The sequence below is a fragment of the Trematomus bernacchii genome, unplaced genomic scaffold (genome assembly GCF_902827165.1).
Source record: "Trematomus bernacchii unplaced genomic scaffold, fTreBer1.1, whole genome shotgun sequence".
Taxonomy (NCBI): Eukaryota; Metazoa; Chordata; class Actinopteri; order Perciformes; family Nototheniidae; genus Trematomus; species Trematomus bernacchii.
This window is the reverse complement of record NW_022987821.1, coordinates 2,876,420-2,890,681: the sequence shown is the minus strand read 5'-3', so window position 1 is coordinate 2,890,681 and position 14,262 is coordinate 2,876,420. Positions and strand designations below refer to the sequence as shown.

At 41.0% G+C, this 14,262-nt stretch overlaps 1 protein-coding gene across 1 annotated transcript in view; it reads right to left on the bottom strand.

Annotated features, from left to right (window-relative positions):
* The window catches only part of LOC117498930 (double-stranded RNA-specific editase 1-like), a 28,394-nt gene extending 14,590 nt beyond the window's left edge, over nucleotides 1-13,804 (bottom strand). Inside the window, exons 1-3 of the mRNA XM_034151124.1 lie at nucleotides 13,698-13,804; nucleotides 13,028-13,194; nucleotides 1,745-1,800 (exon numbers count right to left, since the gene is read on the bottom strand). The gene's annotated coding sequence lies outside the window, so the exon portion shown is untranslated. The remainder of the gene's footprint in view (nucleotides 1-1,744; nucleotides 1,801-13,027; nucleotides 13,195-13,697) is intronic.
* Between the last annotated feature and the right edge of the window lie 458 nt (nucleotides 13,805-14,262).

Genomic DNA, 14,262 nt, shown 5'->3' with positions numbered 1-14,262 from the left:
GGCTCACTCAGCCCGACGCTCAGCAGACACAACTTTACACTGAGCGGGGGGGGGGGGGGAGGCAGGGGGAGGGGCTGCCGGCACATGGGCTCGCTGCTGTCAGATAAACGGGGAGGGATTTCTGCTCCTCCCCTCCTCTGCCTCTCCGCTCTGTTTTCATCCCCAATCTCAAATCCACACTGAACTTGGCTTTGGAGCGCTCTTCAAAGAATACCAAACAATGCCTTTTGCATTCACTTCATGACACTCGAGTAGCTACAATAAGAGCAGGGAACACTACAACTAAATCCTTTTCAATCACTACTTTGCAACACATTGAGAAGCAAACATGTCAATGTGTTGCTCTCATATCAAACACCAGCCTACGGGAGCAACATGGGGGTGAAGCTTGACCAAGCATACTCTAACATTGGGAAACAGGTGACAGTCTGATTGGTAGAAGCCTATTTAGCCCCTGCCCCGCAGAAACCCCTCTATCAAGAATGGATCAATCCATTAAGTGAAATTAGCCTTGTTTACTCTTTGCTCTGATTTAACGCCCCTCAAATCTGTCTGGTGCGTTTGAGTCTCAGGTCTCTCCTCAGCTGTGACCTGAAGCAGAGCAGCAGGCAACCAATCAGAGCATTAGCAGCTAAAGAGAATAACAACTGGACTTCTATATGAAACATGCTTCTGGTGAAACCTCGGGTGTGCACCAACTAAACAACGCGTCCATGATAGATCATTGGACAGTGGAAGAAAAACATGCATTCATATTTGTTTCTTTGCAATTTCCTTTACATTGTGAATCTGTTTATAATGCAGGAATACAGGGTTTATGAAATATGCATGATCTGTGAAAGGATGACTGACAAAGTACTCATGTTCACTAAAAACTACAGGATGCTATGACAGTAAGAAAGCCAGCACTGCCCCCTGCTGGACTGCAGTTCAAGTGAACCTTAGAAAAAGACACTGGAAAATATCACCGTACTATAACTATAGAGTAATGTCAGAATATGCAGGGTATGTTTGACAACAACCTGATAATGATTTAAATCAAACATCTTATCCTCAATATGATTTAAAATCAAACCTATTATTCTAGTGGATTCCATCCGTTGCAGAACAAACTATCCACACAGGCTTTGAAGGGTACTATAGCCCTTTTGTTTACATTGTGTACAGGTGTGCAGTGTAACCTAAAGCATATATGGAGTTTGGAAACAGCAACTTATTGAAGTCTTAAAATATTCAAATAGCAACATCAAACCTGAAGGGACACATTCATTTGACTCATTTGTGATAAGTACCCTCTGGCCTGTCATATACACAGCGATCAGTCACTTGAATCCAAACTCGATGCCATGAAGTTGAAAAGATGTGTCCTTTTATAGAGTGGTCCAGTGTTGATGTCATTTTGTAGGACCGTAAAGAAGCAAGAATCGCTCCATTTCCCTCGAATAACGCCAATGATACTTAAAAGGTTTTGTAATAAATGCAATCGGCGCTACATCACGGTCACATGACTTCACGTCACCACTTGTCATTAAACCGTTTTGACACACAGAAGCTTCAGACACTTTTTACTGACATATTTTCTGTTATGGAAGATACATGAACATCTCTTCAGCTTGTGCTAACCACAGACCTTATTTCAGGCTTCTAAGCAAAAGATGCATTGTGGGAAATGTAGTATCCAGAGTTTTGGGACCTTGACCTTTTTTATTTCTAAATGTGTACCAAATAAATAAGGGAAACCAACCTGTAAGTGTTCTTCAGTGTTCTTCGCCGCCTGGAAGGATTCACCAATGTGTTGCTCTGAAATGAAAAAAGATCTGATATGAATACAATGATTTCTTATGTATTTTATAAAGAGTGAAATAAAAAGTTGTATCTGCATCAGTGTGCAGGGTGCAGTGACGCAGTGTGGCCTACAGGTGGAGCAGCAGGACTTTACATCCCTTCTCTTCTCTGCATCCAAACCACCGACTGTATATCAGATCTGAGCATTCACAATGGAAGGAATGTTTTGGGAACAATTGGGAAGAGGACATTCCAACATTTCAGCAAACAGTGAAACTCGGTGTGCCTGAGAGGATCCTGCGCTGACAAGCAGAGATAACATCCAGAGATTCAGATCACAAAGGAGCTTTGGGTGTGACGCTCGCAATCCTGCAGGGTGTCACAGCTTCTACAGTCACTTTAATCAAGCTGGAGAAAATACTTTGGGATGTCTGCTGGGGAAAAGTCCTTTTTTTAAATAAATATAACTGTAGAGAAATGAAGATCTGAGAATATAGGAGAGGGTGTTTCTGAAGACACGCCTCCCACGTTTTAACAGTCTGGTTATTGGGAATATAAATGTATTTTTTTCATTAGATGAAAGTCATCTTAGGAAATGTGCTTTAAGTTAAATTATGGAATCAGCTACTAACTCAGTTTAGCACAAAGACTGGACACAGAGAAAAAGCTGCCCCATACAAAACAACATCTGACCTCCAAAGCTCAGTTATTCATATTTTATATATTATATTATATATAATGTATGGAAAAAATAACCACTCAATGTTAGTGCTCAGACTGTGCTTTGCTTATCCATTTCATTACATCTTGCTTTTTTATTTTAATATGAATGTATGTTGTTTGAATGCTTGTATGAAATGTTTGTTTTGATTGTAAACCGTCTCTGAGTATTTAGAAAGGTGCTATACTAATTACATGTATTGTTGTGTGGGTGTATCCAAGAATAATTCAATGAATCCAAAATAAACGTGATGTATTTATGTTAAGATAAGAATGTAAATATAACAGATATAACTACGCGTTATTTCCTCAGATGCAGATTCACAAACTCTACTAAGGCTGCAGAATTAATGGAAATATTATAGAAATCACAATATGAAATAGTGCAATATCCAAATTATGATAAGCGCAGAATTTGGTAAAGGCAAAATATGTGAACATTTTATTTTATATGAATTATCATGGTGCTACAGAGAAGTCCCAGCTTGTCAAGACTAAATAAAATATCCTTGTTTTGTACAGATCCACTTGGAGAAAAACACACCATGATCATGACCAATGTTCATTTGAATAATGTTAAAAAAAAATCCTAAATATTTAAAATTATATCACGATTGCGATATAAGTTTAAATAAATTACAATGTACATTATTGAGCATCATTTCTAGTTCCCTGCCGCCCCCCCCACTCCTTTCCACAATGGTCTTAATAGGTTAAAGTACGTGGTCAAGGCCAGAGCAAACGATCCTGATGTATCCTGGTTCATTAGGTCTTTAAATGCATCATGGATGAAAACTGAGGGGATGGTTCAATAAATCTGAAGAGAAGAAGCAATAGATGGGATGAGGGATCATAGAATGTGGGTGACAGGACTCTCCCTGACATGTACTCCGAGTCAGCGAGGTCTTAACGGCCACGCGGTCAGGGAATCAGAGCTCTGAATGTGATGGGACGCGTGCGGGAGAACGGAGGACCAGCGGCCCGGAGGCTGAAGGATGAACGCTTCTCCCCTTCTTCCAAACCCCACTGCACAGACGCAAGAGAAGCAAACACGGGGGATGTCTGTAACCTACTTTCACGCATTTGCATATTTTTCAGAGAGGGTATAAGACGCAGTTTTATCACGGGGGGTTGGAGGGATGGCGATGGGGGTGGGGCAGTTTAGGGGCCTGACAGGGGGACGTGCTGGTTGGAAAGCCAAAGTCAGCGTTTCAACCCCCTCGAGGTCACCTTGATCAAAAAAAACGGTTTCCAATGGAGCCAAACGTCTATGAAAGAGCCTCTTGATATTACTAATGTATCCATTGATGAATGTATTTAGGAACGCTGTCTTTTCAATGGCCCATACACATTTACAGTGGGGAATATTTCATCACAGATCAGCACATGAAGAGGACAATGCAGTAAATCCCATAATATACGCCGTACTGTGGGGGAGGGGTCCGCCGAGACAGACAGAGTTTCACCCCCCAAAACCTGATCTGTTTTCTTGGATACTCTCAAAAGAGGGGCATTACGTACAAATGACGAATTCGGAGAGGACACACACATCACTGATGAATTAGATCTCTTATTTATTCAAACCTTGCAGTGGATTGCTGCTGCAGTGTGTTAGTGTCACCTCTACAACTTCCTCACCTTCCCATGAGGACACAACATGCTCTTCAACTGAACTTCCTTAAAGAGGCACCAAGTGTGTGAAGTCTGAACAAATACCCATCATCTGTGAAAACACTACTATGGAACATAATCCCTATTCAATGGGCTGTACACCAATCGGTGTTGCTACCAGACTGCTAGCAATTAGCACTGAATATATGTTTTGGTCTAAAAAATAAATAAATGCCTATTACAATTGTCCAATGCAAAGTTACTATATTCATATTGCATGTTTTGGTCGACCTACAGCAAAGACAATTTGTAAAAAATGTTTGTTTTCTGAAGATCTTCCTGTATGAAAAGATAAGAAACATTACATTCTCAAAAGGCTCAGCTTTCATTTTCACCTTGACTCATCTTCATCTTCGTCTTCTCAGAGTTTCCCTCCTCTGAATTGTGCTCCGCTGTCGGCCGTGCTATTTTTATTCAAGGAGAGCTCATCTGATCTGATCTCAGCACTCTTGTAGCTGTTTCTGTGATTCAAGTGTGTGGAAGGTTAAATGATAGCAATTATTTCCCCGGCCCGAGATACTGTCGACCAAAACTACGGGTCAAAGAGCCAACTCACAACCCCAGAGCGTGCAGGCATGATGATGATGATGATGACGATCTTACTATTGTTGGTGCTGAAGGAAATCATGCAGGGTTGTACACTTAGTTTTTCTCCTTTTTTAAGAAGATGTTCTCGATAAATTAACTTTTTTACGTATTTCTTTCTTTCATAATATCTTTTCGTTAACTAAAATATCCACACAATTCCATTTATAATAGAAATAAATGGGAATAAACAAACAAATCCTCACATTTTAGAGGGACAACCATTAAGTGTTTCATTTCAATTAATAGTACATTTATTTTTAATAGGAGCATAAAACATAATATGATATAAGCAGCAGCAGTGAATGTTCAGTATGTAGCAGCTATGAAGGTCATGTTGATATGCATTGATTTCAAATCACTTTTTTATAGTTTGATTCCAATATATTTTAGACACAGTAAATATTTTTGGTTTATATTATATGATATATTTGTAACTCCTCCGTCAGAGCATCTCAATGCGCTAACTCTAACCCCAACCCTTGTTAGAGTTAAATATATGGAACTTTAAATTATTAAAGAATCATTTTGAAATATATTTATAAGACACAATTGTGTAGATGGTGATATTTAATTTGATTGAGTGTGTTATCCTTCAGAATAAAGGTATCATTATCGGGCCCCTCTCGGGTTTTTTCCTCATGTCGGAGCTTTTATCCGCGCAGCCACTCGGCTCGATGAGTCCCCGGAGCGTTGTTGGGTTACGCGGCACCGAGGCCGCTCGATGGCCTGTCTCTTACTGTATTGGAAAATGTCTGTCTTGATGGAAGCGTCCGGGCCGAGGGGACACTTTGCTGACACACAAACTGCACACCCTAACGCTCACACATCACCCGTGTGCCATTTACTCTCCCACTCTCACTGCCATGCTTTATTGACATCCAGATGAAATTGAAAGTATAGGGGGGGGCCCCCAGGGGGACGGGGACGGGGACGGGTCACATTCCTGCGACCTTCAGCATTACAACACATCGATCAGTGACTCACTTTCACTTATACGCAAGAAAAATGAAAAGATAACCGTTGTGGTCACGGCTGTTTCCATGGGGTCTGTCGGTTGTAAAAACACTGTACTCCCTGCTGAGATGTAAAAAAAGCCCGGATGAGTGAAACTAAAGTACCTGCTGTTAGGATAACAGTTTCAAAAAGGATCAAAGAGATTGCAGCAGAAGCACCGATTCACCTACATTACCTTGTTGGGCACAATTTCAATGTTTTTTAAATGGCTATTCCCTATAGTTTTCGAGGAAGCCGCACAATAATCTTTCATTAACCTTGAGATATATTTAGAGCTGTATCTGTATGACGGCTAACACTACCATTGAAGTCGTTAGAAGCTGCTTTTGCTCTGATATTAAAAGGGACACAGCAGGTGGGGATAATAAATACGTAAGGAGAGCAGAGTTTATCACCACTAACTAATGATCTGCTGTTTTGCTTCCAGCGCCACCAGTCCTCACCGCCAGTGAAGAGTTACGATTGGACATGCATCGCAGCAAAAAAAGCCCTCCACTGCTCTCAGCTTCCTCTCCACCCCAAACACGCTTATTAAATTCATCACAAAGTGGAACAGAGATTATCTGTTTGTTCGCTAATGAGGCCCTGACCCCCTGGAACACCTGGTGCACAGGTAAACACTCTCTAATACAACAGTGTAAACACAAAACCCTGCAAAGTGCACGTGTCCTGAACATCTTTGATCTCTTTATGCTAAGCTAACAGCTTTCTGATATTCCTCTTACACACAGGAGCATCATATCCATTCTCATCGGTCACTCTCACATAAGTGATGTATTCAATATGAGCATTATGGCTGCAGAATCAATCAATCAATTAAGCAAAGAAATCTAAGTTAGTTATTCTTTTCCAAATTGTGCGGGGCTTCAAAATGCTACGTGGTTTTTGGGATGACTAGAATGCATTCAACACATATACAACAAGCATCATCCCAGCACTATATTATGGCTAGAGTGAGCTAACTGACTTTAAAATGTATTATATCCCACAATGCAATGCTTTGCGCAAACATCACAGCCATGCTGCTGTCACATTGAAGGCAGTGACTCCTCTCTGCTCCACAAAGTCACCTTGTGTCCCAGCAGCAGCACCCAGGGGTCCAGTCACAGCGCGGCCCCTGCTGGCCCCCCCCGTCTGACGCACTGTCTCTGTGCACACTGCCCCCACCCCCCCTCCTAAAATAAGCATAGAGCATCCTCTGTGATGTGATGCCGGCTGACGTGCTTCTGCAGAGGCGTCATTAGATTTAGAACACTTTTTAGAAGGGATAAATCCGGTTTGGGTGAATCCTCAAACTTGCGCGTCTCACAGAAGACTCCTCACAGCTGCATTGGTCTCGTCACCATTGATCACGCCATAAGGGGAGTCGGTCTGCAGTGGTTGCGTAAGAGCCGAGTCCTGCGTTCACCTCGTGCTCTGCTGACTCTGTGCGTCTTTCTGCTCCCCCTCGGTCACACACAGGACCACGGGCTCAGTGACGGGGGCTCTGACTGACGAGTGGCAGACCACCCAGTGCACACACAGTCCTCTCTAAATACATGAGAGCAGCACAAGATCACATCCTGGGTCAAAAGGATGCTGTGAAGTCCATTATCACAAAGTAATTGACATGTGCTCAACAGTACAGCATCCCTACACACAAATTAGCATCTGACAAACACACTTACGATTTCTAGTCAATTAACTACTTAAAGTTAATTTGTTTTTTTAATAGGTTTTAGTCATTTCCTGCAAGTCAAGTGTTGGAGCTAAAGTCTTTTTTTGATCATTAAATGTCAACGTTCCTAGGGACTGCACTTTGCCTTGGATTCAGATACTTCTGTTGAACTTTGACTTCCTTTTGATCTAATAGTGTGACTGTTGAAACATGGTACTTGCTACCTACTAGCGCTGCCTGTTTTGTATCTTGTTTGGGATTCAAATCCATACAATAGACGTATTTCTAAAGCATATGAACATTATAATTATTGTGGCAATCCCACTGTGGAATGAAGTAGGTTAAGCCTATATATAGAGGGACAGCTCATTGCAGTTATTATAGCAAATCCCCTAAGCTTCCAGCACGTTCATTTTTATTTTGTTGTTCGGGAATCATTAATGATAGGCAATGCTATTTCTACGCTAGTGTTAGCGCCTCAGGTCCACTGCATGTGGTTGCACAGCGTTCTCTTCTCCAACTCCGTATAACATTGGTTGTTATTGCAAAGGACATTTGCGTGAAAGCAAACAGGTTCTTCATGTTCACATCTGAATAATCTCCTAACGAAGAATATCCTCAGCCCAGAACTCAAGCTGAAAAGGGTATCTGTTGCCCTTAACACACACTGATCTGTCCCCCAAAACAACATCATACGTATGTGGATTACACTGAAAGGGTCAGGTGATCCACGCTCTGATTGGTTAGATTGTTTACCAATAAAAACACTTTTTTTAACTGCAGCTTTGCAATTTTAAAGTTGCAGACAGGAAGTGATCCTGCTCAGTCTGTGGAGAAGCTGTTTAATAGCCACAAGGCGCAGACGGATGAGTATGAGTGAACTAATGAATGAATGACGGAATCTAGAAAGCCGTGCAGCATGAGTGAGTGAACCACAAGTCCCAGATCGACTCAAGGATTCGCTCAATAGTTGGTATTGATCGACAATTCCCAGCAGATATATTATGAGAGTTCAATCATGTTGTGCATTGAGGGAATAATAAGGTGCTTTTACACTGGTAGAGCTGGGCCGGCTTTGAGTGATGACATCATCAACACGTCCAATATCTGAACACAGATCATAAACTTTAACACTGCCATTACATGCTGCAGTCACACACACACACACAGTGGCGTGAGTGTGTATCCGCGGTGGATGCATTGAAGAGCAGGTGAGGAGCGATGAATGATTCAGCAGGCCTCTGATAGCCTGACTGCCATTAATGAGGGCCGGCGCTCACTCTGCTTCATCAAAGGGGGGCAACCTATGAAATATTTAAAGGTATGTCGACGGCAGCTCGACACGACAACGCTGACCCCCGTTGAAAATTCAAGTTAGAACGGAGGCAGAAGAAATAGCGCTGACTCGAGGAAGGATTCTGGGAAAACACACATCAGCGTCTCAGAACCTGAGGCAGCAGAACTAGTATCGACACAAACGGGCTGAAGATGGAGGAAAGGAGATTTACAGATAGGGATCAAGACGTTGGTAACACATGTAAGTGGCGACAAAAAGGGAAATATCACTTACTACAATTAAGTACAATTATAAATAAGTGGTGTATTCTTTAAATTAAGTTCCTTTCTTTCTTTCCACTTCCAACCTGTGTTTTTTTTTTTCTTCCCATCCTAGACATATGTTCCGTCCTCCTTAACCGTCAACATGTATTCCTTATTCAGTAATCCATCCATTGATACCATACACACCGTGTGCCTCTCCTCCATCACTGTCCACAGGGGCTTCCATCATCTCCTCACTGCTGCTGATGTATCCAATCACACGGGCTTAACATATTTCCAAACCTCACAGCGCATTCCCGCCTCTGACGGTGTGATTTTAAGCCATCTGCCATCAGCACTCCACACACATCTAATATCAGCACTGACTCAAATACAGCAGGGCTCCATCACTCTGCCTTGTGATGGGTAACATAATGAGTCATGATGAACCAAAACAAACAGCATTCCTCCAGTCACACTAAAACCAGTCAATGATGTTTTAGCATTTTAGACTCTTTGAGCAGGCTGTCAGAAGATAAAAGAGCTTGTACATCCCTAAAGACATTAGTTACACCGCTAAATGCACTTTAATACAGGGGTATCTTCTCTTGCACTTTATATGTCGTTGCTGCTATATTGTATTGTATTACCATGTCATAAATACTTGTGTATGCTGCTCTTGCTCTTTTGGATATCATGTATTTTGTATTTGCTATGTTTGTAAAATGTAATTTTCTTAAATGTTTTATGTGATGGAAATTAGCTCAAAGCTAAATCTGGCACTGTTACGCTTGACACATTTCAATGTTTTAAGTGTTCATTATTGTGCATTGTCCCTGCCAAATAAACGATTAAATGAAATAATGACTGGTGTTGGACATAGGACAAGAGCAGCGGTGTTTCCAAGCCTTCCTGCTTGGAAATCAGAGACTTATTTGTTATTAAGTCATGAGGTGGAGTTGTATTGAATAATTCTCTGCATTTACCAGCTTGTATTAGGCGCTGCTGTGATATTCTATCCAATAAATTAACAAACTGTGTCTCCCAGTGGATGAACAAACATTGGTTAGATCACTTCGTCCACACATCGACTAACTTTATTCCCCGTCCATTTATCTGGGCGATATGGAAAGAATTAAATATCACGATATGTGGATCAAACACCTTGATGTCGATATTGCGACGTATGCATTTATTTAGCATTTTCCAGTCTTTGCAGGGGCTGAAAACGTGTACATTTTGACTGCAGGGGCTAGGGATTAAACCCTCCGATTGGTGGACGAGTCAACGCTCTGCCTCCTAAGGTTTGGTAGCCATACAAAGAGATACTTTATAAATGACTATGACTACTTGGGTATGGAAAAATAACAAAACGTCTATAAAACTTCTGGTAAGTTCAGAAATGATGACTTGTTGTGAAGCAAACCTAGCGAAAGACAACACTTATGCCATGTTACAATATCATCGTCCATCCAAAATCTAAGACCGTATCTACTTCCATATCCCAAGTCTTTGGGTTGTACTAAAATTGGAAACAATCCAGTCAAATCCACACTGCACAAACCGGGCAGATATATTCATGTCTCACAGCGAGATTCAAGAGGACAGAAGAGCACAAATTGATGTGATGATACCAAGAAATGTGTCCACGCTTGACTTCAGGAAACAATCCGTCCACATGGATGTGCCAGCAGGGCGGGGTGAGAGGAGAGGACTGATGTGAGACGGGGGTTAAGCTGGAGGCACAGTAATTGTCTGAAAGAGGATTCGGCAGTCTTCAAAATGTTTCCAAGAGCCCAGACTGCCCCGCTAATCCCTGAGAGAGAAGCTGAGTCGGAGAGAGACTGTCACCAAGTACGTCTGATATGCACAGAAACACATTATATCACTTCCTGGTCCTTTATACAGGCTGGATACTTCAATACTCTAAATGTTGCAGTGGACCAGAGTAGGGGGTTGATAAATACTTTATAAATCATGTGCAGTGTTTACAACTTTCTCAAGACTTAGGGGCTTTATTTCCAACAAGCATAAAGCAAGAATGTATCCACTTATTCAAAATATCAAGAAAAACCTGAGGAATATGTTGAAATATACGATATTGTATTTCTTTACACTTTAAACATTAACATTTAATGACTATATAGCATGTTTTATGGTGATTATATTCTATAACTAAATATCTACCTGAAATAGCCACTTGATAAAGCCTTTTTACTTGAATTTCTCATGTATATATATATATATATATATCATATTTTATCTTTTTATTGCACAATCTAAATTGACAACCCCTCATACAACAGAATGGGAGCATTTTTGCTAAGGATGCCCACTGACTGACTCACTGACTTTGAATACTGCATTCTGTCATACGCCTATTTTACTGCTATTTCTGTGCAGGCAGGCTAAGTGGAAGACAAGAGAGAAAAAGCCCAAGGCAAGTTGAGCCGAGCCATGCAGAGGCCAGAAGTGATCGCAGCGCAAAATGAATCTCCCAATTAGGCGTTGTGTTGTTCCGTTGTCTTCGTACGAGTATTTTAATATGTGTTTCCTAGGAAGTGGATGTTTAGTTGTGAATTTATACATTTAACAACATCATGGTGCTGAAATAATGCTAGTGTGTGTGTGACAATTTACAATTTGCTTCTATGTGCATTAGGCTGTATTTTTAAATGACTGCTTGTTGATTATTTAAGTTATTTTTCAGTATGCCTTATGGGTTAATTTTAATACACACTGGTGACAGGGCCAGCAACAAAGGGCTGCACAGATCACGCTGTGGAAAACATGTTTTGGAAAATATGGGCTGTACTTTTCCTGCAGAAACAGGAAGTGAGGCTCAGAGCTAAAATAACTGCCAATGGGACCGAGGTGTGATTTCAGGTGCGAGACCCTGATCATGCTGTGAGTCCAGCTCGGGATATTTGTTGCATCTGGTTAAATTTGAAATTATTTCAAGAATTAGAAGCTTTTATATGATACTTCATGAGAGTCAGGTGGTGAGCCAAAAACTATTTCCTCTGTTTTCTGTGTGCTAATCTCAAGAGCATCACAACCACTTGATTTACACCCTTTTGGTGCAGGCCAGGTTATTGAACACTGTGTCTATAAAGCCTTTATCCTCTATGGTGTATGAGCATCTCTATGAAAGAAGCATTGATGTTCCATGGCTAATTCCTGAACACTCCTCACTGCATTTACTGCTATAAAAAAAGCAATTTTTACTATCCTTTTGATCCAACAAAACCCTATTTACCTAATTGTAATTGTTTTTACTATTAAACTTGTTATATCATTTCATGTATAGGTATTTTGGTGATAAAATAATCCAGATTAAATGTAGATGTTTTCATGGAGGACAGGACATAATGCAGATTGCGCATCTCGGATATTGACATTTGGTTTTATGTGTATTACCATAAACATATTAGATTTTGCTAATCTAGTCAAATAAAAGGATTAATCCACGAATATAACATGATTGAAAATGCTTCTAATATTGCGGATTTTAGTTGGTATTTAAGGAGTCGTGTTTGCTGCGCGTTTGCTCACGTCAAGAGAAAAGCTCGCCAAAGTTAACCGAGGAAACTATTAATTTAAAGGAAAACGTAACAATCAGCCATGTTGCTTTTATATTAATCAATTGTATATCCTATGCTATTCATTCGGACTAACCATTTAATTCGGCGTATGGTTAAAACATATTAAAGCATTATGTCCAATAATACACCAAGATGCCTGTTGAAGCTATCACCTGTTTTAATGCCGCGAAATGCAGCGGACTGCGCTGTAGTAAAACGTTAGCTTGGTAACGAAGTCGGAATTAAACAGGCATTACCACTGCTTTTCACCTCATACACATGCCGTATTATTCAGAGTGCTTCATTTGTCCAAAAAAAGACTGAGTTGTGTTTAATGAGCCATGTACTTAATCGCTTACATGAAGAACATTTAAATGGGCACATTTCCTAATGGAGTTTTGAGTGGGCAAAGACAGTGGTGCAGGTAAAACATGTTATGTATGAAATTGACCCATTAACGGGTACTTACGGTCTGTGTACCGGTGCTGTCAATCAGAGTATCCGACTGAAGGTACCCTCCTGGTGCAGTGATGCTGCGGCTCCGGGCTCCACACACTGCGGGAGAGAGAGGGAGGAATCACCGGGCAGTATGAGCCAGGGACGGGGCTCTCCTGGTGCTCCAAAAGATGCCTGCTCCTATTGGACCGGAGGAAAGAGGTGGGCGCAGGAAAATGAGGCCACATGGGCGCATTACGCACTAGCACACACACTGATTGGACACAAAGCCTGTACAGTGACAGATACACTGTTTTTACTCGCCATGTGTAGCACTGGATTTATACATCAGCACTACTAAAAAGCTCTAGTTAATTTTCTAATGAGAAATATACGAAGGAAATTACTTTATTAGACATTTTTTTAAATCACATCTCTTCCTAAAATATATGTACAGTATGTAAATATTATATGATGATACCACCACCATTTATGTTGCAGTCATATTATTCATATGTAGGTTTTACATCAGACAGAGTTATACAATTATAAATTAAGATAAAAATGATAGAATAAAAAGTATTACATAAATGTAAAGAGCACATGATGAGATATAAGAGAAAGGAGTATGGTTACAGATTAAAATATAGCATCATATATAAATGTTTTGCAGCAGTATGAGGATGCAGGTAATTGCTCTGTACCTGCAGGCTGCAGAGGAAGGGGGGACAGGTGTAGATGTGAGGGTCCATGGGGGGAAATGGAGAAAGTCTGGTGAATGGATGGATGAGGCCTTAGGGAGATGTGGCTGCAGAGGGGGGGGAATCTAAGAAAAAAGGTCAATCACGTCACATTTTTACCACCTCTGCACTGATTTATTAAAGAGGTGATGAAGACTTTCAATGTACTTGTTGGTTATTTTTAACGTGTGCTCGCCTCTTTAATTTAATATGTTGGGGCCTAAAGCCTAAAAAAAATCTAAAACTGTGAAAACCTATAATGCTGTCAGACAATCACCGGGACGCTCTCAGGTTAATCTGAGTGCACGGTGACTCATTAAGTCACACTGTGTTTTAAAGCAGGAGCGAGGAAGCCCTGCAGCAGAGTCTCCTCTGCTTCATCACCTGTGCAGCACTCAGGAGGCAGAGGCAGGATTCTCACTGTCTAAGCATCTGTTGATCTGAGAAAACACAGAGTGGAAATAATGGCAGATGCCAGCAGATATGAATGAGTCATGTAGAGAAATATGTGAGTGAGCTGCAGCTGATC